Source organism: Mesocricetus auratus, unplaced genomic scaffold (assembly GCF_017639785.1).
Source record: "Mesocricetus auratus isolate SY011 unplaced genomic scaffold, BCM_Maur_2.0 Super-Scaffold_100013, whole genome shotgun sequence".
NCBI classification, from domain to species: domain Eukaryota; kingdom Metazoa; phylum Chordata; class Mammalia; order Rodentia; family Cricetidae; genus Mesocricetus; species Mesocricetus auratus.
Window position 1 is genome coordinate 76929422 of NW_024429196.1, and position 24514 is coordinate 76953935.

Below are 24514 nucleotides of genomic sequence, written 5' to 3' on the forward strand. Positions count from 1 at the left end.
CCAGCCCTAACACAGTGGGTTACTCTGTTTGGTTTTCATACACTTAAGTTGTGTAAATATTCGCCATGCCCCCTTCCTTTATCCCCACTCCTGCTGGCTGGTCCCCTTCATCACCAAAATTAGTGTACACACGTGCGCGCGCGCGCACACACACACACACTCTCTCACGATGAATGCATGCACAGAGGTATTCATCTATTTAAGTCTGTCATAGACCCTCACTAGGACTGAAAAGAAAGCAGCAAGATTATGGAGGAGAGTAAGGTTGGAAGTGTGGTTTGCAAAGAATAAGTTCTCTCTGCTCCTGTTCACTTCCCTCTTGGCTTTGACCAGCCTGAGTCCTGGGTGACCTGCTCCTGGGGAGTGGGGGCCGTTAACCCTGAGAAGGAACCTTTTTTCCAGACTGTGCTGTAACACCATGACCACCAGCAACCTGGGGAGGAAAGGGTTTATTTAACTTGTTCTTCCAGATCACAGTCCATCACCGAAGGAAGGGAGTCAGGCCAGGACCTCAGGCAGGGCAGGATGCTGGAGGCAGGAAGGGAGTCAGGCCAGGAACTCAGGCAGGGCAGGATGCTGGAGGCAGGAAGGGAGTCAGGCCAGGAACTCAGGCAGGGCAGGATGCTGGAGGCAGGAGCTGGTGCAGAGGCCATGGAAGGGTGCTGCTTACTGTCTTGCTCAGGCTGCTTTCTTATAGAAGCCAGGACCACCAGCCCAGAGTTGGTACCACCCACAATGGGCTGTGCCTACCCCATAAGTCACCAATTAAGAAAATGTCCAACAGGCTTGCCTGCAGACAGACCTCATGGAGGCATTTTTTCTTAACGGAGGTTCCCCCTTTCAGAGGACTCTAGCTTAGTCCTCACAGCAGTCAAGAAAGGGAGGCCAGCCGTTCACAGTGCCAGGCAAGCCCATTAAAGAACTTTGTCTGGGGTGGCTGGAGCAGCAAAGACACTAAGGGAAGCCCCATGTGTTTTGGCTAGAGGGCTGGGCACAGTGGTCTCTCTGGGCTCACTTCCGAGCTGTACCCAGGTAGGAAAAACAAGAGGCATAGCAATGTGTGTGCCTGGATCCCCCTTGTGCAGGTAGAGGGGAGGGGTGGAGGGGTGGGGGAGTAGTGGTAGGGGTGGGGAGGGTGCTAGTCCAGGCAGCCGGTCTCTTCCTGAGGCTGAGCAGGATGGTGAGTGTCAACAACTCAGACCCTCCCCCTAAGTTACCTGGGGCAAAAAATACACACTCAGCTGACTTGTCAAAGCAGGATCTCAATTTATTCCAACTGGCAGGAACTTACACAGGACTGAGGTAGGGAATGGGAATCTTAGGATAGGGTAAGGTCATCATGTGAGGAGTTCAGGGCCAGTAATATTCCACCAAGCTGGCAGGTAGCTAGGCAGGGGGCAGTCTTACATCAGGTCTGGCTGAGTCACTCCCATGTGGAGGTTACAGGCCAGAGACAGGTCACCAAACTCAAGTCAGGCTCAGGAGGTTACACTGGGCCTCGCATCCGAGCCTTTTTAGGCCCAACAAGGAGTGAGCCACAATCAAAAGACAAGGCTCTGAGAACTCAGGGAGGACGATTTAAAACACTGTCATGCTCCAGAATGACCCATGAGAAACAGCTGGGCAGGCCAGAGCATAGCCAGGAAGTCACACTTTCAAATGCTAAAAGGACCACTTGCTCTCAGACTGGGGGGACCAAGATGAGGTAACTTACCTCTAAAACTAATGCCCTCCACATCCTCTCAAGGAATGCGGGAGAAACCCAGGTCTTCAGAACACACAACTCAATGTGTTCAGGCTATCGTTTAAAGTTACACAAAATGCAAGGAGTGAGATGAACTCTCCAGAGGGTTGAGCACTCAGCAGTCACTCTCAGCGCTTACCTGCTCTAAGTCTCCTCAGTAACCAGGGCCCACAACAGAAAGAGCTTCTCTGCTCACTCTCTGCTCACGGCTGAGAGCAGCGCTAATTTATAGGCACAACAGCAAATTTTTAGAAAGCAGTTTTATGGGCACAGCATGTCTGTTTAACAAAATAGCTGCAGTGGTTTCCAGCTAGGGGCTATGACCTCCCTACCCACAAGCTTTTCATCAAATTTATAGTATCAGTCATGAATTCCCTCCTCTAGGAGTGGGTCTCAAAGCCGGAAAGTAGTTGCTTACTCCTGCTGTCTTCTGGACACACTGCAGATGGTGGGTGTTGCACACAGGAACTCACAGCAGCTATGGGTGCCTGCACAGGACCTGCTCAACGTTTTACCTGGCTGCCATTATCCTGTAGTAGTAGGGGACTCATTGGGAAGGAGGGCCCACCTCACCACAAGGAGCTATTGGTAGTTAACGGATGCTCAAGAAGGGAGAAACATTTTCATCAGTGGTACAGCCATTGGTAAGTTGTTCATACCGGTATAAGTCTTGCTCCAAGTGCTCATATAAGCAAATCCAAATCTGCTTACCAAGTTAGACCCCCATCACTTGCCATGGAAGTACAACAAGGTCCACTTGGGAAGAGGAAGGGATCGATGGAGTAGAAGAGGACAGTAGGGGGTGAGTGGCTGAAAATCCATTGTATACATGCCAGTGGGGTCCATCTCTGGAGGATGTGCCCTGGGAATGGAGAGGTGACCCAGTGATTGAGAGTGCTTCCTGCCGTCCCCAACTCTTGTGTCAGGCGGCTCACAAATGCCCGTGAAGCCAATTCTAGGGGAGCTGATGTCTTCTGGCCTCCCTGTAAGGGTACACACACACACACACACGTGCAAGACAGAGAGATAGATACACAGAGAGAGACAGAAACACAGACAGAAATAAGAATATAATTTATCTTTACAAAGCACATGAACGTGTGTCTTTATTACCTCCTATTCTATCTGCCCACTGTCAGTGAGCAGCTCTGCTTCCTTCTACCCTCCCTGCCACGCCCCCCTCCTCTGTGACCTGGAGTGATGGAGCCAGCCATGTACACTATCAGCCAAAGCAGACCCTCTTGTGTGGTTTCTCTCAAGTTCTTATGGTAGTGATGAAAAGCTCACAGACGTCTGCCAAACACACTGGACAGCTAGGATTTATCATTGCTTGTGGTTCCTTAAACAATTAAAGTTTTTCAAGACAAAAATATGTAAACTGATGTGGAGACCCACAAGAATTTACCTGGAAGCCACAGAAGTTGTGGTCGGAAGCTCCTGGGCAGGTCCAGCTTCATGCTTCTGAAGCACCTGTCCTCAGGTGCTCCCTTACCCGGACCTCGTGGCTTCTGTCCACTCTCTCAGGGGTTGTGAACCATGTAAGGGAGGAGATGGTGATGGCAGGAACAGGGGACACACATGTGAGCCTATGGATGGATTCTCATACAGAGCACCCTGTGGAGACACTGACTTAGGCTGCCATGCTGGACTTCGGAGACCATATCATAGGTAGACCACATTGGGAAGTTAGTCTACCTCTGATTTTTGTGTTTGGATATTGACCACTAAAATGTGAATCAGGTACTCACATGTGGAAACATGTTAATGACGTGCTTCGCTTCTGTAGAATATGAAGATACAAAAGTTGGCCTAAAATATTTCATCAGCAGGATGTTTCTGTCATGTGATTTGTTTGATAAGCCACAGTGGAGAAATAAAAGATTCCTCTTGGGGATCCTCAGTGGTTCCCTAGGCAAATGAAACATGTTTCAAAGCAACCACAGGTTAGTGATGAAACTGTTCTGCAAATCCTCCTCAGATAGTGGGCAAATCAACCCCAACTCCTTCAATGTATAAAACATACAAAGATGCTGCTGGGAAATTGGGCGAAAGGCAGTCTTTTTAGTAAAAGAAGGTATCAAAGAAGAGTCTCGGATGGGTGTCCACTGTAAGTGTGAGCCTGGGGGGGTGAGAAGACTTGACAAGGTGGCAATCCCACAGACCAACTCAGACTGCGGTGGGGTATGCCTTGGGGTGCTTTCTGATTTCACCCTCGTTTCTTCCCCTGTGTAAACAAGGGTGCAGTCACACCCCCAAACTGCACTGCTCCGTGGGTGTAAAGAAAGACTTATTGTAAGTACGAAACTGCTGCATGGCTATCTCTCAGGAGGTAAGAAGAATGGCCAGAGGCACCTGGGGGAGTGCAGCTGCCATTTCCTCCTCCCCAGGACAGAGAGAGTATAACAGACTGGGAACAGCCCGGGCTGTCAGAGAAGTGGAGTGTGCAGGGTGGGGTGGGGGGAGCCATGTTGACTTTAAAGAGAACAGTGTAGCTACAGAAGGGAGGGAGTGGACTCGGGAACAGCCTAAGTTTGGGGGAGGATTGTGAGCTAAAAGAGTCTAGAAGAGCATTGTGGCTTTGATATGCACCACAGGCATATGCCAGGGGAGAAGCAGATGCCCCCTTCACTGGAGGCAAGGAGACACATGGGAAGTACATCTTCCTGGCAGACAGAAACCCATTCCCCAGGTTTCTGAGGAGTGTGGAGAGGAGTCTTTGATCTATGACAACAGTACTCTGGCTTACCCTGTTAGCATTCAGCCTGAGCCCAGACTGCCATTGTGGGATGTAGTCAGTGGTTCTCTCTCCCTCTCCCTCTCCCTCTCCCTCTCCCTCTCCCTCTCCCTCTCCGTCTCCGTCTCCGTCTCCGTCTCCGTCTCCGTCTCCGTCTCCGTCTCCGTCTCCCTCTCCCTCTCCCTCTCCCTCTCCCTCTCCCTCTCCCTCTCCCTCTCTCTCTCTCTCTCTCTCTCTCTCTCTCTCTCTCTCTCTCTCTCTCTCTCTCTCTCCCTCTCTCTCTGTCTGTCTCTGTCTCTGTCTCTGTCTCTCTCTCTCTCTCTCCCCTCTCTCTCTGTCTGTCTCTGTCTCTGTCTCTGTCTCTGTCTCTCTCTCTCTCTCTCTCTCTCTCTCTGTCTCTCTGCTTTGGGGGTAGGGATTTTTAGACCTAACACCCAACCTTTGGTTTCCCTAGAGCATCAAAGCCCCGTTGCTGATACAGTTGTGAATCCACAGCGGTGAGTTGAGCAGTGAACACTCTGATGAACAGTGACAGTCAGGTCATGTGTCAGGAGCTGCCTTACACCATTTGAATTCAGAAAAAAAAAAAAGCTACTAGGTTACCATGGCAACCACTTCCTGGCCTCCTGGTGGTACAGGCCGACTATTTTATCATACTTGCTTTTCACCAGGTCCTGCCACTCTGAAAGCCAAGGCCATTAATTAAATGGCAGCCCGAATATCCCTTGAGTGCCTGCATACACACAATCTCTCTTGAGACCCTTTTCCCTAGCAACGAGACTCAGTTCTGGGGTCACTGTTTGCGGTCTGAGGTAGGACCCGGGGAATGGTGGCTCCTAGTGCCTTGTAGCACTAGACTGTCTCCCAGCCAGTTGGCACCATGGAAAACTGTTCCTTACATGATCTTAATGGACCAGGAAATTAAAGCGGCGGAAGGCTGCCTACTGCTGACCAACCTCTGAGAGTACTTCACTTTCAACCAAGCACACAGAGGAAATACACTATTTTTATAACCCTTTTATTACTCAAACGGCATGTTTGCTGTAGAAAAATTAGGAAAGCGTAGATAAGCAAAATGAACAAATTAAAAGTCAGCCTCTGTGCTTGAAGATAACTGCTATTAGCAATTTTGGTGAGATCCCTTCTGGTTTTTTTCCTACGTGTGTGTATTAAGGTGTTTAGATTGAATCACACTGTTTATTCTTTATAACATGACTTAACATGAAAAAATCTTTGTGTGTAATAACTATCACATTCTAAAAGACTACATAGTTGACGGAAATTCACGTATGCCAGTTCATTTAATTGGATCAGCTATTGGTAGACATAGCATTTCCTGTTTAAGTATTATAAAAAAAGTTACAGTAAGAATTGATGAAATATTCATAGGCACAATAATGATTACTTGCCAAGTAAGAATAACTTGAAGTTTAATAGCTTTATGAGAATCTGGCCATTTTATATATTATGAAATTGTCTCTCAGGGAAGTCGTCCCAAAATGTACTCACAGTAATATAATATTTCATGAGTCCTTGTCTTTCTATGCTCTTGGCAGCCTTACGGGTGTTTTAATGGTTAATCTTCTTGTGGCTGTCACAGAACACGTGACAGAAGCAGCAGGGAAGAGGGGGATTATGTGCTGGCCCACACATGCAGAGAGGATCAGTCTACCATGGTGGTGAAGGCAGAGCTGGTGGAGGGAGAGGGCAGAGCTTGTGTGTAGCTTTGTTTACATTCAGAGATCAGGAAGTGCAGAGCCTGGGCCAGAACCGGAAGTGGTACCATCTCAGAGTCACCAGTGGGCTCCACTTCTGCCAGCCGAGGACCGCGTCCCAGTGGTTCTGCTACTCCCGAAACAGCACCAGCCGCTGAGGAGCCGGCGAACAAACTCCCGAGCCTGTAGGCATCACACGTTCAAAACAAGGGATTCTCAGTTCTTGGTTGCCGTCGGCTCATGAACATCTCATGAAATAAAGGACATTTATTCCAGCCTGAAACACGCTCACGTTGATAACAGTCCTCTATCACTGTTCAGACTTCTCCAGAGTCTCTGAGCAGGCTCTTCGTTGTGAACCCCTATAAAATCGAGAAAGAGCTACGCCTTATAATATGCACTGGTACCAAGAAAAGGTTTGGATCTGAGGGTAAGAAATGGACTGTAGTAAAAACAAAGAAAATAAAAAGCAAAAACAAACAAAAATCCACGAGGCCAAAGCAAGACTGAAACCAACCAGAGAAAACACTAACCATAGCCACCTCCCAGTCTGGTATCCGGAGCCTCTGCGGCATTGGTTGAGCTCCAACTTCCTGGGGTCGCCGAGTCAACTTGGGCCTCTCCTTCCTAGCCCCACACGTTGACCCTCAGGGCCTGCCTGCCTGGGGTCTAAATTCTGAAACACAAAGCCTGGTCTCCTCAGCGCTTTTGTTTGCTTGTTTGATTTTTGCTTTTGCTTTTTGTTTTTATATTTTTCTATTGAGCTACACATTTACTCCCCCACGCACCTCTTCCCTCCTCCCCTCTCCCCTCCCACCTTCCCTTACCCCCAATTTTCCCAGTTTACTCAGGAGATCTTGTCTTTTTTTTCCCCTTCCTAGGTGGATCCACGTATGTCTCTCTTAGGGTCGTCCTTGTTACCTAGGTTCTCTGGAGTTATTGCCTGTAGGCTGTTTGTCATTTTCTTTATGTCTAATATCCACTTATGAGTGAGTACATAATATTTGTCTTTCTGGGTCTGGGTGACCTCACTCAGGATGGCTTTTTCTTATTCTGTCCATTTGCCTTCAAATTTCTTGATGTCATTGCTTTTTTTTTTTAACCACTGAGTGGTACTCCATTGTGTAAATGTGCCACATTTTTCTTATTCATTCTTCAGTTGAGGGGCAGCTAGGTTGTTTCCAGGTTCTGGCTTTTACAAATAATGCTGCTATGAACATAGTTGAACAAATGTCCTTGTGGTATGAATGTGCATCCTTTGGGTATATGGCCAATAATGGTATTGCTGGGTCTTGATATAGATTGATTCCCAATTTTCTGAGAAACTGCCGTACTGATTTCCACAGCAGCTGTACAAGTTTGCACTCCCACCAGCAATGTATTCCCCTTACTCCATATCCTCTCCAGCATAAGCTGTCATCAGAGTTTTTGATCTTGGTCATTCTGACAGGTGTGAGAAGGTATCTCAGAGTGGCTTTGGTTTGCATTTCTCTGATGGCTAAGGATGTGGAGCATTTTCTTGAGTGTCTTTTGGCCATTTGAGATTCCTCTGTTCAGAGTTCTCTGTTTAGATCTATACCCCATTTTTTAATTGGATTATTTGGTCTTTTGATGTCTATTTTCTTGAGTTCTTTGTATATTTTAGAGATCAGCCCTCTGTCAGACGTGGGTTGGTGGATATCTTTTCCCATTCTGTAGGGAGCCATTTTGTCTTGTTGACCATGTCCTTTGTTTTACAGAAGCTTCTCAGTTTCAGGAGGTCCCATTTATTAATTGTTGCTCTCAATGTCTGTGCTACTGGTGTTGTACTTAGGAAGTGATCTCCTGTGTCAATGCGTTCAAGGCTACTTCCCACTTTCTCTTCTATGCATGTGTTTCAGTGTGGTTGGATTTATGTTGAAGTCTTTGATCCATTTGGACTTGAGTCTTTGTGCATGGCAATAGATATGGATCTATTCGCATTCTTCTACATGTCAATATTCAATTATGCAGCACAATTTGTTGAAGATGCTTTCTTTTTTCCATTTTTATAATTTTAGCTTCTTTGCCAAATGTAACTCAAAAATAAAAGATCTAGAGACAGATATTGGGGTTCAAGCTTTAAGCAAAGCAGCCAGCCACTAGCTCTTACCTCTATCTTAGGCTAAAAGGGCTGTCCTATCTCCATGACTCCTCAGAGACAATGCTATCTTTCTGAACCCTCAGGCAAGCTTTAATAAATCATAAATAATATACCACCACAGTCAAAAATCAGGTGTTCATAGGTGTGTGGATTGATATCAGGGCCTTTGATTCACCTGCCTGTTTTTATGCCAATACCAAGCTGTTTTCATTACTGTAGCTCTATAATAGAGTTTGAAGTCAGGGATGGTGATGCCCCCAGATGATCCTTTATTTTACAAAGTGTTTTGGTTATCCTGGGTTTTTTGTTTTTCAATATAAAGTTTAGTATTGCCCTTTCAAGGTCTGTGAAGAATTGTTCTGGGATTTTGATGGGGATTGCATTGAATCTGCAGATTGCTTTTGGTAAGATTGCCGTTTTTTATAATGTTAATCCTACCTATTCAAGAGCATGGGAGATCTTTCCATTTTCTGGTATCATATCTCCATTAATTTCTTTTTTTAAAGACTTGAAGTTCTTGTCATACAGGTCTTTCACTGGCTTAGTTAGAGTTACCCCAAGATATCTTATGTTGTTTGTGGCTACTGTAAAGGGTGATGTTTCACTGATTTCTTTCTCATCCCATTTATCTTCTATATATAGGAAGGCTACTAATTTTTCTTTTTTAGTTAATCTTGTAACCTGCTATATCACTGAAGGTGTTTATCAGTTGCAGCAGTTCCCTGGTAGAATTTTTGGAGTCACATATGTATGCTATCATATCATCATGGTATGTAATATGACTTCAGAAAACTTGCCAGCTCTGATAAGTAAAATGAGCATTTAATAGTTTAGTGCCATGCTTTGGTCACTGGTGGCCTTTAATCATTTCATGACTATTTAGCATTTGACTTGGTTTTTCCTAAACTGCCTCTTCATGTCGTTTGTTTATTCTTCTGTTGATAGATCTCTGTTTCATTTTTGTGAGGGATAAGTAAATTTCCCAGCCAAATATCTGTACCTGCTCTCCTTTTCTCAATGGGACTGTGGTACCAAGCGGGTAAGAACCCAAACTCTTCCTTCTTCCTCTTCCTCAGAGTACTCTCTCCTTAGGCTGAATGGGGATGAGCAGTAGACGTTCTTGATGTCCTGTTGCCTTTAGTTCCCAGCACCCTTCCTCCCCTGGCAGCCAGCGCCTGCATCTCTAGGTAAAGGCTGGCTTGTAGCACCGTGGCCTTATGTCTCCAGGAGCATGCCTTAAGTAAATGCTGTGACCACACAGTCCTGCACTGAGATGGGCGACTGTGGACCTCCCCTGTGGGACTTAGTCGGTCATCCTTCACGGGAGTCTAGTGTAGCTCCCCTTTCTCCCCAAAACTAGGATTTGCCTATGAGAGAGAACATGTCATGCTTGTCTTTCTGGACCTGGATCATCTCACTCAGGATAGATTTCCAGTTTCATCTATTTCCTGGTTTTTTTTTTTAATGACTGGATATAATTTCATTGTGTGCATTGTTAGGTCTCACACTGTAGGCCTCATCTCTGCTCCTACTCCCCACAATTCAGTGGCTCTGGCTTTAGAAAGGGCTGGTTGCTCTGAGAACTTGCTGATCTTGTATGCTTTTGCATCTGCTGCTCCTCTGTCTGGAAGGCTCTTCAGACAAGTATTTGCATAGATTGGTCCTCCGCATTCTATGGCCCCAGCTCAAGTGTCTCAGCAGAGATTGTCTTTGACAACCCAGCCGAAAGGAGCTGTCATCCCTCATTGGTCACTTTCTGGCAGATCAATTCATTTCTGCTCTAGCAACTCAATGTCACTCAGATGATCCCTTTCCTCAGGTGTCACCTCTCTGGGAAAGCCACTGACCTTCATGCTTCTCACTCACCAGTATCTCTAGCCTGTGGGTAGATCTGGTGTAAGCTGGGAGCTCCAGGGGTGGCGGAGTGAGTTAATCCTACAGTGAGTTAATTCTACAGAGAGTTAATCCTACAGTCCTCGAAAGCAGGTCTTTCCTGCAGACTGGAGTGCTCTTCGCCTGAAAGCAGACATCTGAGGTGGGGCTGATCCAAGGCAGTCCCCGAGGAGGAGATACGCGTGCATCTGAGCTATCATGGAAGGTTTTCAAGATAGGTGTGTGAGCAAGGGCGAGTAAGAAACCAAGGAAGGCAACAAGTCCAGGATAGGTCTTGGTCCAAGCCTGACCCCCAGGAGCCTCAAAACAGATCTTGATGCATGCAGGTGCATCCTGGAAACTATTGACACCCGGGGTTTAGGCTCCCAGTACTGGCTGACGCTGCAACCGTAACCAATAGACAGTTATTTGGTGAAGGTGTCCTGACCATATGCCCCACCAGGACCAAACAGCACATCAGCTGAGGAGCAGGCACACAGAGCCAGTGAGGGTGTCTGGGAAAGTGGGTTTTCCTACAGCATCTTTGATGGCAGGACAGGAACACGACTCCACCATAGCATCAGCCCGACAATTCGCCGTCTTCCTTACAAAGCTCTCTGCAGATATTGCCAGAAGCCTGGGGGATGCCGAAACAATTCTAGAAGTGTGTGAGAGAGGCTCTAACGCACCAAGGGTGGAGGGAGGAGGAGCCCCTGGTCTGAGGGACGTCACAGTGCTGTCCTACCAAGCCTCTTCGCAACAACTAAAGCGCAAGCGGCCGTCCCTCCGGGTGGGACTGATTGAGCGGGCAGTGGAAGATGAGCTGAGCTTTTCTAAAGAAAATCTTCAAGCAAGATGGAGTGGAAAGTCATGCCCTCCAAGGTCTGAAGGTGGCAACTGAGGAAATTGAGAGTATCTATTATCATGTGACGGAAAAGCCACAGAAACAGCTAAATGCTCCAATAAAAGGGCACCACGAATTCAATATGGAGCTGATCTTAAAAACGTCACAGGATAGGGTGTGTCACCTACTGGGATGTGACAGTCTCACAGGGTTAAGTTGCACCAGCAGAGTTGGCAAGTATCCATTTGAGTGCACGGCTGTTTTTGTGATCCCTGCTTTACATTGCGGTAATCCATCAGTGTAGTGTCATCATGAAAAAACCCTGATACATTATGATCAAGCCTCGACTGATAGCATGTGAATAACATGAAGGCTGTGCAGCCAGCCTTGCTAATTTATTAGCCTATTTATTTGAAACACATCGAGAGTAAAGCTTTTCTCTGAATGCTAGCTAGATGGCTTTGTGACAAACGCTCTTCAGTGTTCAGGGGGTGGGGATCCTTCACAGGCCGAGCTGGGGTCTGGTGAACTCATTCGGAGAAAGGGAGCAGGTAGCAAGAGTTTGGATGAGGAAATTTTCATCATATGCATTGTACAGTCTGATTTAAAAAATAAAGCAAATGCATTTACTTTCTAATCAGAAGCTCTACAGGAATGTAATTTATAGCCACAAAATTCGGGCTTTCTGTGCATTCCCAGAGCTGTACAACTGTAGCCGTCACCTGTCCTCTCTGTTTAGGACCTCATTTCCCTTCTCCACAGAGAAACCCATTAATAGTGAACTCCATTTCTTCATCCTCAGAGAGTGCCAACAGTGAACATGCCTTCTGCCCCCATGCATTTGCCTGTTCTGACATTTCATATGAATGGAATTGAACAGTACGCGTAGATCATGTCACTTAAGCGTGATGTGATGGAGATTTACTCCTGTGACAGCCCTATCGGTGATCCCTCTGTTCCTGAACACAGAATATTCCCCCTTGAGGATAGTTTTCCCTTGGCCCATCAGCCACAGGATCATTTCAGTGATTTCCACATTTGACTGTAGTGAATTGTCTCGCTCTGAACCTTCGTGCATATTTTTGGGTGGACACATCTTTTCACTTCTCTTTGCTGTGTGAAATAGGTTGTGGGTTCTATACGTTTGAGGAACCGTCTGTTTTCTGCCCTGCTTCCTTTTCCCATGAGCTGTGTGAGGAGTTAAAATTTTCCCAGCTACTCTCACCTCTCTGATCAGTCCAACGTAGGGGCAAAGCGGCTGTCTCTGATGCTGGCCCACATTTCCCGGAAGGCACATGGTCCTGGGCGTTGTTTCACTGTTGACAACTGGAATGCCTTCTTTGGGGTAATGTCTATTTGGGTTCCTTAAGCAGTCACAAATAGAGATTCTTGTCATCTTACTGTTGATTTTTAAGAGTTCATGGTGCTCATCAAACACAAGACTCTCTGATTAAACACCTGATCTGGTGACGCCGCTCTGTGCACTGATGTCTACTCTTGCAGTGGCGTCCTCTGGAGTCAAGTGTGTCTACCCTTTACCCTGGTGCCATTTCTTGCTGCACCACGAAGACAGCTCTGCCCGACCTGTGGCTGTGGACAAGGCCACCCCCATTGCATCTTCCACTTAGGCCTGGCTTCTGCCCCGTGTTACTCTTGGGTATGTATTCCAGAACATTCTTCTGCATATGTACATACAGTTGTCCCTGCGGTTTGAGTGACCATTCTCTTCCCCACTCACACATTTTGGAAACCTTGTCAAAATCACCTGACTGTAAATATGCAAGGCTTGTTTCTGCACACCCCAGCTCTTTAGTGTTCAAGCTCCCTGCCTTGCATGTCTCTGTGTGAGCTTTGAGTTGCTGGAGATTGCACTGTGTCCGACAAGCCACTGGGAGAGGATCCCATTTTAACAATATTGGTGTTTTCAACCCACAGTCATGAGACATCTTCACAGTTCTTGGGGGGGAGTCTTCTTTTGCAGCGTTCTATGGTATTATGTTTATGCTTCTGTGGGATTTAGGCCTAGACGTTGCATCTTTAATTGTTTCATAGTTGTTCTTGTCACAGGTCCAGGTTTGAGTTGTTCTTTGACAATGCCAAGAAATGAGTGAGTTCTGCATCATGCTCATATCCTGCTATTCTGAGCCCAGTTATTTGCTCTAATTCCTTTTTGTGGCTTCCTTAGGATTTCTTTTAGACAATACCATGCATCCTGCAGAGATACAGTTTTATTTCTTTCTCCTCCATAATTATCTGAGGTAGAACTCTAAAATTTTGTCTAATAGAAAGGACTAGATATAGACTTCCCTGGACTGGGAGCATTTGGTCTTTTATAATTAATAAGGATGGAATTTATGGTTCGTTGCAGATTTCCATTGTCAAGTAAGGTATTTCCCTTCATTTGCCAGTTTCCAGAATCCCTTTTATCCTAAAAACTGCATTAGATTTTGCTAAATATGTTTTCTATATTTGATGATATAAATAGCCAAGTGGTCTGCATCCTTTCTGCTCTTAATAGATCGTTACAGGGGATGATTAGGAGATTAAGCTAACCTTGCATTACTAGAATATATTTTCCTTGGCCATTGAATATAATCCTTTTCATATCACTGGATTTGTTTTGCTAATATTTTGTTGATGAATTTTGCATCCATATTCCTAAGGGATAGTGGGGTATCATTTTATTTAAATTTTTCTTCCTTTTCAGATTTTATTAATTACCTAAAGTAATTAGGTTCTTATTAACTCCACAACCTCCTGTTGGCTGCTTTCTGCTTTTGTGGCTTTGTTTTGTTTTTGACTCCATACATGAGCAGGAATATGAGATAGATGTTTGTGAGGAATGGAGGAAGCCCCGAGTCAGTGAAGTCCTGAGAGAATGTGTATTGTTTGACATGGGCATGGCCATGTTAATGACCATAGCCTCAGACCCATGGGAGATGGCAAAACTTTCCCCCAGGGGTAAGATTCAGAGGGATGGCAAGGCCTTTCTCTGGTCTGTGTCTGTGTGTGGCTGTTCCTAACTGTAGTGGTTTGAATAGGAATGGTTCCATAGGTTCATGTGTTTGAGTGCTTGGCACTGTTAGTAGGTATGGCCTTGTTGGAATAGATGTGCCCTCGTTGGAGCAAGTGTGTCACTGTGAAGGTGGGCTTTGAGGTCTCCTATGCTCAAGCTATGTCCAGTTCGCCTGCTTCCTTTGGATCCAGATGAACTCTCATCTCCTTCTCCAGCACCTTGTCTGCCGATGATAATGGTCTAAACCTCTGAACTGTAAACCAGTCCCAATTAAGTCTTATTCTTTATAAGATTTTTCTGGGCAGTGGTGGTGCACACCTTTAAATCCAGTACTCAGGAGGCAGAGGCAGGAGGGTCTCTGAGTTCAAGGCCACCCTGGTCTACAGAGAGACTTTCAGGACATGTTCCAAATCTACATAAGAAACCCTGTCTTGACAAAAAACAAAAAGAAATAAAACAAAAAATCCCCCCTAAACACCATCCTATGTATTTGCCAAGTTGTCTTTATCCGTTCATCTGCTGATGGGTGTCTAGGCTGTGTCCATACCTTGGCTGTGTAGTCCCTGCCACAATAAACATGGCTGTGTAGGTATCTCTCTGATATTCTGTCTTTTATTCCTCCGGGTGTGGCTGGACTTGCAGAGCAGGATTATATAGTAAGTAGTTCTACTTTCAGCTTCTGAATGAACCTTTATTCTGATTTCCATGGTGGCTAGACTAATTTGCATTTCCACAAACAGTGAAAAAGGATTTCTTCTGTCCTGTGTTCTTTCCAGAATTTGAAACAATGTGTTCCTTGGGGAATAGTGTTTTAAACTCCATTAATCCATCCCTTGCTGCAATGTGAGTGAGCAACAGTTTCCTTCCAAAGTTGTTTAAATCAGTAGACACAGTATCAGGTTTCATTATGGATTTTCAAACAAAACCACTGTTTTTGTTGCTTTCCCACCCCACAACTCTTTGTTCCATTGATTCATTGTATTGTTTTGTTTTTGGTCTTCATTTGTTTTAGCTTTGATCTTTATTGTTTCTTTTTTCCTCTAATCTTGTGTTTATTTTTTTTCTTGGTTCCCTGCGACCTTGAGAGATGTAATTAGGCATGTATTTGAGAGCTCTCAGAGTTTTTAACATAGACTCCCATGGTTATTAAGGTCCTCTTTTAGAACTGCCTCTGCTGTAACTCAAAGATTCTGATAGATTGTGTTTCCATTTTCATCTAGATTTTAAATTCCCATCCTCTGATTTCTTCAATTGCCCACTGTTCATTCAAACTTGTTTTAGTTCCTCGTGTACCTGTATTCTCTGTGGTTTCTCTTGACACTGTTTTTTTTCTATTATGATCTGACACAATACATGAAATTAATTCATTTTTGGTATTTGTTAAGACTTGCTTTCTGGCCTAATATGTGATTTACTTTGGCGAGAACTGCTTGGTCTGCAGGGATAAGTGTGTGCCACAGCTGTTGCATGGCCAAACGCCATTTGGTCTGGGTGGAATTTCATTGTGACAGTTTTCTATGGGATTTGTCTGTATGGTCTTTGTTGATGAGAGTGAGATATGTTTGTGACTAGGCTGCTCTGTTGCTTGTGTCCCCTAGTGTTTGTTCTATGAGATTAGGCACAGCAGCATCCAGTACAGGCATGTCTACAGCCCTCTGTCTTCCTGAGAGCTTGTTTGGAGGTTCTAGAAGAGGAGTGCAGCTACTCGTATACCCTTGACCGAAGACTCATCCTTGTCTATTCTGGGAAGGTCATCCTCTTTGACTGAGCACAGCTTCGGGATGGGACATACATGGAGTGGTGAGGGAGGAAGGGGACACCCATCTAGCCAGCCAGAGCAGCCGAATCAACCCTGGTGATCAATGGGGTGACAGATGTCACAGCCAGATCACGCTCACATCTGTCTTCTGTCTTCTTGGTGGGCTGTTTCTTTATGTGTATTTTACCGTCTTCACCACTGCCACTGATGTCAGCTTGGAATTTGCCTTGTGAGACAGGAAAACAGTGTCTGCTGTTCTCCGGTCCTGCTCACTGGGAACACCATTTCCTCCCTCTCTGTCCTCCCGCTTTCAGACTGTGGTGTCTCCACTGCAGAGTTAAGTGTGCTACAGACCGCAAACGCCAGGAGTCCCAGCAGCCAGTCTTGCCTTTGCCCTGGAGACTTGGTCCATTTTCATTTCCTACTTGTAATTGGAAGTGTGTACTAACGTCTGTTAAACTTTTTCTGGTTGCTCAGCATACTGTATTTACTTTAGGAATATCTAGTTAACTGCTCAGCAACATGATTAATTTTGTTTAACCCTTTCCAAGTGGGTTTGCTGTCTCTTCAGACTGCTCAATTGTGCTGTTGTCTGATCCTAATAAAGTTCTTATTTCTGTTGTTATAGTTGTTAATCACAGAATAGTTCTTTTTTCTATTTTTTACAGCATTTTTCCTTTTTAAAATTACATGTAAGACTGCTCTTGTATTTCCCTGAGTATTTTGGTCATTTTATCCATAGAGCTTCAAAGAACCTTACAAGGAGATCTAGTACCCAAGCGTCCTCCAGGGCAGTTTCTATTGGCTTGGCCCCCACCCCTCCCATGCTTCCTTATCTCTCTTCATGCCATTGTGTATGAAGTGCTGCAAGTTGAGCCCTCTCCCCCCAAGCTGCACCACCAGCCTGACTTATAACACTACAAAGTCTCCAGTTGAGTTTATAACAGGCAACTATTTTGGAAATCAGATGTCCCCTCCCCTCCCGGGATTCACCAACATCCATGTTTGTTATTGATTTTGCATCTGCTTGTTTAGTGACTTTCCTGTGGGACCTCTGTTTGCCTGAAGCCTCTGTTTTCGTACCTTGTTGCTAATGACAAGTACAAAGGTAGATATTAATTGTGCAAACAAGTGTTGTTGCTCTTCGTGAACAAGCAGCTATGGTCTAAGGGAGAATATTAAACTATCAGAGTATTGAAACTATGCCTCTCAGTATAACCCAGAGCTGTGGCAAAGTCGGGAAACACGTATGAGGCAAAGATAGGGATTTCTCTGTTTTGTGGCAACTTGCAACAATTTCACAATTTATAATGTCTGCCTTACTCTTCACCTTCTGTTTGTACCGAGCAACGAGGTCTCCCAGAGGTCAGAGATCAATTTGAATATATTCTTCTTAAGTAGTTTTCTGTCCTTTCCCACAGTCTTACAGGTAGGAAGGAAATCCGGGGACTCCTGGGATATATTGTGTCTTTTCGAAAGCCTATGAGCATCTTCCTAGTTCTGAGATTGTCTTTGCATCCTTTGGGCAGCCGTCTCTCTGTATGTGCAGATGCTGCTGACTCAGGCACTGAGACGCCTAATCATTGTCCCTCTTGTTGTCAGCACACACCTTGGGGAACTGGGCTTTTCCTTCCATTGATCACCCTTTGAGTCAGGTCAAATAAAGACTAACAGCACGTTCTACCACACCTGGAAAAATGTTTTTAAAAGAATGATATATGTATACCAGTTGAGTATGTCAGTGTATAGTATGGACGTGAAATACGTTAAGTGGTAATAAATAATGACAGTGCATAGCTAGCAATATAACTAATACATTCCTAAATGTTTATGTTGGCTATTTGAGGAAGAACTGAATTGTGGGTACTTTATTTTAAAAAATAACTGTGTTTTTTATATTATCTCTGTGTTACTTGTCAGTTTATTTTTCCAATTAAAACATGCATGTAAGGCAGTTATTTCTCCGTTAAAGGAAGGTGCATGCCCATACCATATTATGTTCAGAATAGCAGCAGGGGCTCGGTGGCAGAATCCTTGTCCACCATAGTGTATTCCGAATAAATGTGATATACAATTGCTAGGCTATGTAACGTTAAATGGACCCAGACCCCTGCTTGAAAGCAAATCCACCTGCATTGTTCTTTGGAAACCACAGGTCAGACAGAGCAAACAAATGAAGAGATGCCCCTCCAGGCTTCTAGGCTTGTGTGTTGCTGGCTTATTGAGGTGGGTTCCAGAGACTAACACCCATCCCCAGAGCTACTTCTGCTGCTAGACTCTGCATGGGTCTCTGGGAATGTATAATTTCCCCATTGCCTAGCAACAGTTCCATTATTTTCAGGAACTCGTTAAATGAATGAATGCATTTTGATGACAAGACAGCTTTATTCATGCCATGCTCTGGGCCATCGTGTAATAAGAAGAGATAACAAAATGAAATATTGCAGAGATCATGCCCTCAGTCACTTCTTCCCACAAAAATCCTCAGAGGCACTGGTGAAACTTTCTGTACAAACAGATGTGAAAAACTAATAGAAAAAGCATATTGATTCCAAGTAATTATATTGTATGTGCACACATTCACATTTCCTTTTTATCAGCTATTGGATGGCCTTCTGTGCACAAAGTATTAGCAGAAGTGCCCCATGAATAAGAGTCTTTGACAGTTTCAAGATTCCCCCAAAGTCCCTGATTTTCTCTATACACATGCATGCCACAGTTCCCAATTTTCTAACGAGCACGCGCATTTGGGTAGAGAAGAATGCAGAACATGACCTGCAAATGCAGCTCCTACTGCACGAGGCACATGCTGTGCACCTGTGCTCTCTTTAGAGGAAAAGATTCTATGCGGCTGTGGCTTAACCTATCTCTATTTTGACTCTCGGGAAACTTGGAGAAACATTTTGGCACCTGAATTCTAGTAATGGTTTTACTCTGGGGTCCTGAAAGATCGGAATTTCTGTCTAAGAATATTGGAGGAAACACACACAGACACAGACACACAGACACACACACACACAGTACACTTATATGCATACACATGCACACACACACATGCTCACACACACAGAGTGACCCTGGCAGTAGATTTGAGACATTAGATTGTCCTAAGGTACAAGATTATGCCATGCGGATATACAAAATACTGTCATTTACCCCAGGCTGCCCTTTAATACCTGTTCAGCTATGGATAAGCCTGAATTTCGGGCTGTACCACCCTCACCTCCTGAGGGCTGGGAGCACGGGCTCCATCCACACGATGTCATGGATGGAATCCATGGCTTCAGCTTCATGCATGCTGGGCAAGTGCCCTGAGCTACACCACTAGCCCTTAAACACATGTGGCTTAATAGCATGTTTTCCCAAAGCTAAGTACAGACTGAGGAATAAGGCAGTGGAACAGTGGCAGACCAATGCAGTCCTTCATTCCCTCTCCTTCAACCAGGAAGCTCCAAGGATGGCCCAAGGAGGGGCTAGCCTGGGAACAGCACCTTCTACATCTGGTCCATGGCCTTCCAAATGACTACCCCACTCTTCCTGCCCCAAACTTAAGTTCAGGTTAAAACTCTAAATTCATAAATAAAACTCTGTGGGTAGCATGATGCCTCAGTGGTACAGGAGCTTGCTGCCTGAGCCTCATGACCTGGGTTCAATCCTGGGGACCCATATGGTGGAAGGAGAGAACCAACTCCTGGAAGTCCCACCCCACCCCCACCACATACACACAAACAAAGACACTTTGATTGCTATAAAATCAAAATAACTCAGGAATATATAAAGTAAAACTTGTAGTCCCTCTTCAGTGTCCCATGTATAGAATTTTTTTTTACATGTGCAGAGAGTACTACATTTGGTAATTTCAAAGCCACACAAATGAACTTCAGTTAGGTGACACAGCTTAACTCAGCAAAGAATGTCGCCAGCATGGGTTGGTAAGCATCAGAATTTTGGGATATAAAACAAGACAAGGGCTGGATAGACATATCTCCAATGGGCTCATGGGATGCTTGGAAAAAGAAAGCATGGGTCATAAAAGCAACATTAGAACGTTACATTAAGGTGGTACTACATAATTCACAGAACAGGTCATCCATGAGATCTTCCAGAGGGTAGCAGATCTTCTGATGAGCATTGACGGGCATGTAAGGCTTGGAGAAGCAAAGGGAAAAGAAGAAAAGCTAAGAGATCAACTCTCCCCAAAGAATTCTTCTACCTGTGGCTTTCACGAAGACAGACCACTGGATTTCTCTGTGCCTCACTTGTTTTATTTTCTTGATAAAACAGGACAGTAAGAACAGAACCCATTACTCAGCAAAAAGTGAAACAAACCGCTAATGAGCGTAGGACAGTGGCAAGAGCATGGGGGGATCGGGCGCTGCCTGGTTCTGGGCTTCTGCCCTTCCGTGCTTGGCACAGGCTGAGACGCAGCACCACACTTGACTGCGGTACGGCTGCTGGACTGCTGCTCTCTCCGGTGGAAGCAATGGGGCACAGGCCCGGAGAGGTGGCTCCACGGTTAAGAGCACTGGCTGGTTTTCCAGAGAACCCAGGTTCAATTCCCAGCACCCATGTAGCAGCTCGCAACCATCCCAACCACTTCCGGTTCCCCTCTCTTCGGACCTCTGTGGGTACGAGGCACGCATGGCAATACACACACACACACACACACACACACACACACACACACACAGGTGGAATACCCGTATGCTTAGAATGAAATAAACAAATCTTAAATCTCCCAACAGAATATCAGAGCTTTATATGATGCCTACTCCAGCCTTCGCAGCCTGCAGGGCCTGGGTTCCTGTCCTCTCTCGTCTGAGCTGGGATGACCACCTTGAGGGCCGGACCTAATCTCTCCTTTTCCTTCCCCCCGATGATCACCAGCCCTCTCTCAAAGCGTCTCACCTAGCATCTTGGCTGTCTGCTTCTACCTCTGGCAAGCCCTTGTGCAGATGTGCTCATTAAAACGACAAGCCTCACTGTTCCCGTCTTCCAGTTGCTAAAGCGTTCTTGAGTCAAGGATGACTGGAGGTGCTGATGATTGCTCCTAATGAGCGAATCAGAAAAAATCAATCCGTCCCTTCCCGGAGAAAAGGCTCTTGAGTGCGCTCAGCTCTCGTGTGAGCGGGGCCGTGTTCCTTCAGTGAGAAAAACATAGATGATTAAGAGAAACAAGAGTGGGAGTTGGCGGAGTCTCAGACCAGAAAGGATTTGAAGAGGACAGAAGTGAACCCACACGCGGCAGACTGTGCCCGCACAAGCGCAGGTATAAATGGCCTTTTCACCGAGACACATCCCCCTGAATTAAAGGAAACACCCAGCGCTGCCTCTGCTTTTCCCTCCTTTTCTTTGGAAAGCATCCAGGAAATGCCCCGGAGGTAAGTTTGGTTTCACAAGTGATTTGATTTAACAAATGCAAGAGGCCAAGATGAGTCCAAGCCTCTGCGCTTCCCCCACCTGTGTGACGGGCCTCCTGTTGAGGTTCAGCAGGGCGGTATCCACACCTGTTGATGATGGTCCTGTTCTCAATCCCGCTGTGATTGTTTCCGAAGCGCATGCGCACATTTCTTTGGGGCCTGTGCCCACGAACCACCACAGGGTCAGTAGTATGCAGACCTTCAGCTTTTATAAAGAAGGCTGATGGCCGTCTTAGATTACACTCTCGCCCGCAACATAGGACTCAGAGAGGACAGGAGGCTTTCCCATCGCGTCATAACGTGTTTAACTGCCTGGAGTCCGTCCATCTGGAATTGAGTGGAATACCATCCGCCAAGGGTCTGAGTACTACGTTCTTAGACACTGATAGAGCCGAGTCGAGTCCTGGCCTATTGTGTTAATTTAATACCACAATTAACATACCTTGTACCTTGTGCGCCGTAGTGTGGGACTCCAGTGTAAATGGCTACTGTGTTACTGTAACAATGGCTTGTCCTCATAGGCTCCATTAAAAGCCCAGCACTGAGAAGGATCAGGAAACAGAACCCCAGAGTCTCCCGTCTGCATTCGCACGTTTCCCAGGATTGCCAAACCACGGGGACACAGTTCCAGAAAAGGGTAAGAGACAAAGGTCATCTTATAAGCCCAGACGCTGTGTGCCAATGTAGCATCAAACAGACATATGTCAAGAGGTTGTGTCCCTGGTCACCCGGGCAGATCTGTACTCGGTGGTCCTTCACAGCCACAATAGTTGCCCCGAGCCCTCCCCACACCGTCAAGGACCACATGTGCTCAGTTCTGCCGTCCTAGAGGTAGCCAGGTGGCATCCCCCCGAGTCCCCAGACCACAGCTGCATGGCAGTGAGTGACGTCCAGTTGGACCAGAGCTCTGTGCTGCAGCTGGAGGACCGCCATGGCTGGCGGCCAGCAGCATGGAGAAGCCGGAATCACAGAAGCCAGCGTCAGGGTGGAAATTATTGTAAAATGTCCTTCAGTGAGGGAGTGGGAAGGCGGCCAGTGCCCCTGCGTGCCCAGCCCACTTAATCCCCCAGCAGCCCCTCTCCAGCACTCGCTCGCTCGCTCCTGTTGTCTGTTCTCCCCAGCAAGAGGCCTGGCGGGCATTAAAGACTGAATGTTCTAGAAGCAGGGCTTTGATAGATCTCTGCCTGAGAAACCCATTACAGGTGCTCCTGAAGCGGGGGAGGGGTGGCAGGACAGAAGTGAGCCAAGGAGGTGTTGCAACTGTGCCCCTGAATAGAGGTGTGGGCGCAGAGTGAACCCCGGGGTCGGTCTGAGGCACGGGTCCGGCAAGAGCATCTGTTAGCTGACACCACTGTCGACGCGCTCTTCATGATGCCCTTCATCCGGGGAGGCTAACTACACACACCTGCATGCCTGTCAACTCCAAATGGGCTCAGCGGGATCTCCAGTCGGAACCTGACCTTACAGACGTCCAGCCACACCGGACCACCCATGCTTTCCACGCTGCGTACCCCGTGTACACACTCCGCTGATGCTCTCCTTGAGCCGCCTTCCTGTTTCTCTTCCTCACCTTGTCTTGCGTCTTCATCTCTTCCTGCGATGACTGGAGTGAGATGTCTCCTCATAGTTCAGGACATCTGAATACTTGGTTCCCAGTTGGTGGTGCTCTTTGGGTAGGTTTAGGGGGCATGGCCTTGCTGGAGGAAGTGTGTTGCTGGGAGGGGCGGGCTTAGAGATTAAAAGCCTGCTTCTAGTTCCCGATGTGAGCTGTTAGCTCGCTGCTCCAGCAACCCTGTCAGCTGCCTGCTGCCGCAGCTCACATCATACATTCCAGCCCCGTGGAAACCTAAGCCCCCATACACTCTTAAGGTGGTTGCCTTTGTCGTGTGTCTTATCACAGCAACAGAGAAGTAATGAATATACTTCATTATTACAAAGATCACTTGAATTAAGCTTAACCAGTATATAGTCATCATACAAGGTGATGGATATCATGATGTTTTAATTCAAATATATCTTATACTTTGACAATATTCGCCTCCTATTACCCTTTTCTGTCTCCCAGTCAGTCACCATCAGCTTTCTGGATCATTCTTCGTCTCTATGCCCTCCCCTCTCTCTGTGTGTGTGTCTGTTCTTAGTTTCCTATATGAGAGAAAAATATGCATTTGTGTCCCTGATTCTGTCTCATTTTACTTAATATCATGGTCTCTGTTTCCATCTGGTTTCCCACAAATGGTTTAATTTTATTCATTAATATTATCAAAACAATTGTTCCTTCCCACCATTCCTTACTCAAAAATGCTCCCAGTTCCTATGAACTAATATAGAAGTATGTCTGGAATCCAATGTCTTTCATCTTCTCTTATTTCAAAAAAATTTAATTTCCCACAGTTTTACAGTGAGTCCTCTTTTCCTTCAAGCTAGGGAAGTCATCATTCCTATAACGTGTAACAACTCCCACTAAGAGGCGAGCAACTTCGAACCCTGTAGTCCATCAGTGGCAAGCTGGACACGCAGTGACTGCTGTCTTTGTACACAGTTCTCTTCACAGCTTTGTGTAGACACGGAGTGTCCAGAAACCACTGTCTGCTTAGCATGTGAAGTATAATTAGGTTGGAATCTAGCTTTTGCCCTGTGTTTTCCTCGTGTTTGGAGTTATTTGAGATTTGGGCGTGAGCCTGGGTTGGGTGTGTGAACTGTGGAGATGCATGGTTACACTGGAGTTATTAATTGAAGAGTGTGCCTGCCCTGGAGACCACAAGGCAGCCATGTTGATTCTGCTATCCCGAGTTGTCACATAGAAAGCAGTGTTTTATTACAGCAGCAGCAAAGGGCTGGCGCTTCACTATTGCAGAGTTGTGTTACCCACGCCGAGCTTAACTAGTGCATTTGTGTCACACAAAGTCAAGAGTTTCATAATGGCATCATTTTAATTCACACTAGCCGCTATTACCCTCTCCTGGCTTCCAAGCAGTTCCTTTCAGTTTTTGGATTATTCTTCCTCCGTGTGTGTGTGTGTGCACATGCTTGCTAAATGCCATATGTGGCAGACAAATATGTGTTTACATTGGTGTCCTGAGTCTGCCTCTTTTTGCCTGGTACAATGGTTATGGGATTTTAAAGGGGATCGCCACACTTTCCTAAAGAGATTGTCTGTTAAATCAGGAATGGGTTTGCAAATTGGAATAACATTTTTCACCTGAGCAATTTAAGGTTATCCCTATGAAAGAAGTCTGTATCGGGTCAGGTGTAGTGGTGATTACTATAATCCCTGTGTTCAGAGGT

The 24514-nt window shown here is 45.9% G+C and overlaps 2 long non-coding RNA genes across 2 annotated transcripts in view; both read left to right on the forward strand.

Annotated features, from left to right (window-relative positions):
* The window catches only part of LOC110342500, a 34879-nt gene extending 18334 nt beyond the window's left edge, over window positions 1-16545 (forward strand). Inside the window, exons 4-5 of the long non-coding RNA XR_002384596.2 lie at window positions 12535-12688; window positions 16121-16545. This is a non-coding gene — a long non-coding RNA (uncharacterized LOC110342500). The remainder of the gene's footprint in view (window positions 1-12534; window positions 12689-16120) is intronic.
* A 4343-nt stretch (window positions 16546-20888) lies between these two features.
* Window positions 20889-23625, forward strand: LOC121143683. Its single transcript, XR_005881000.1, has 2 exons — window positions 20889-21187; window positions 21748-23625. It is a non-coding gene; the product is annotated as an uncharacterized LOC121143683 (long non-coding RNA).
* The last annotated feature ends 889 nt before the right edge of the window (window positions 23626-24514 follow it).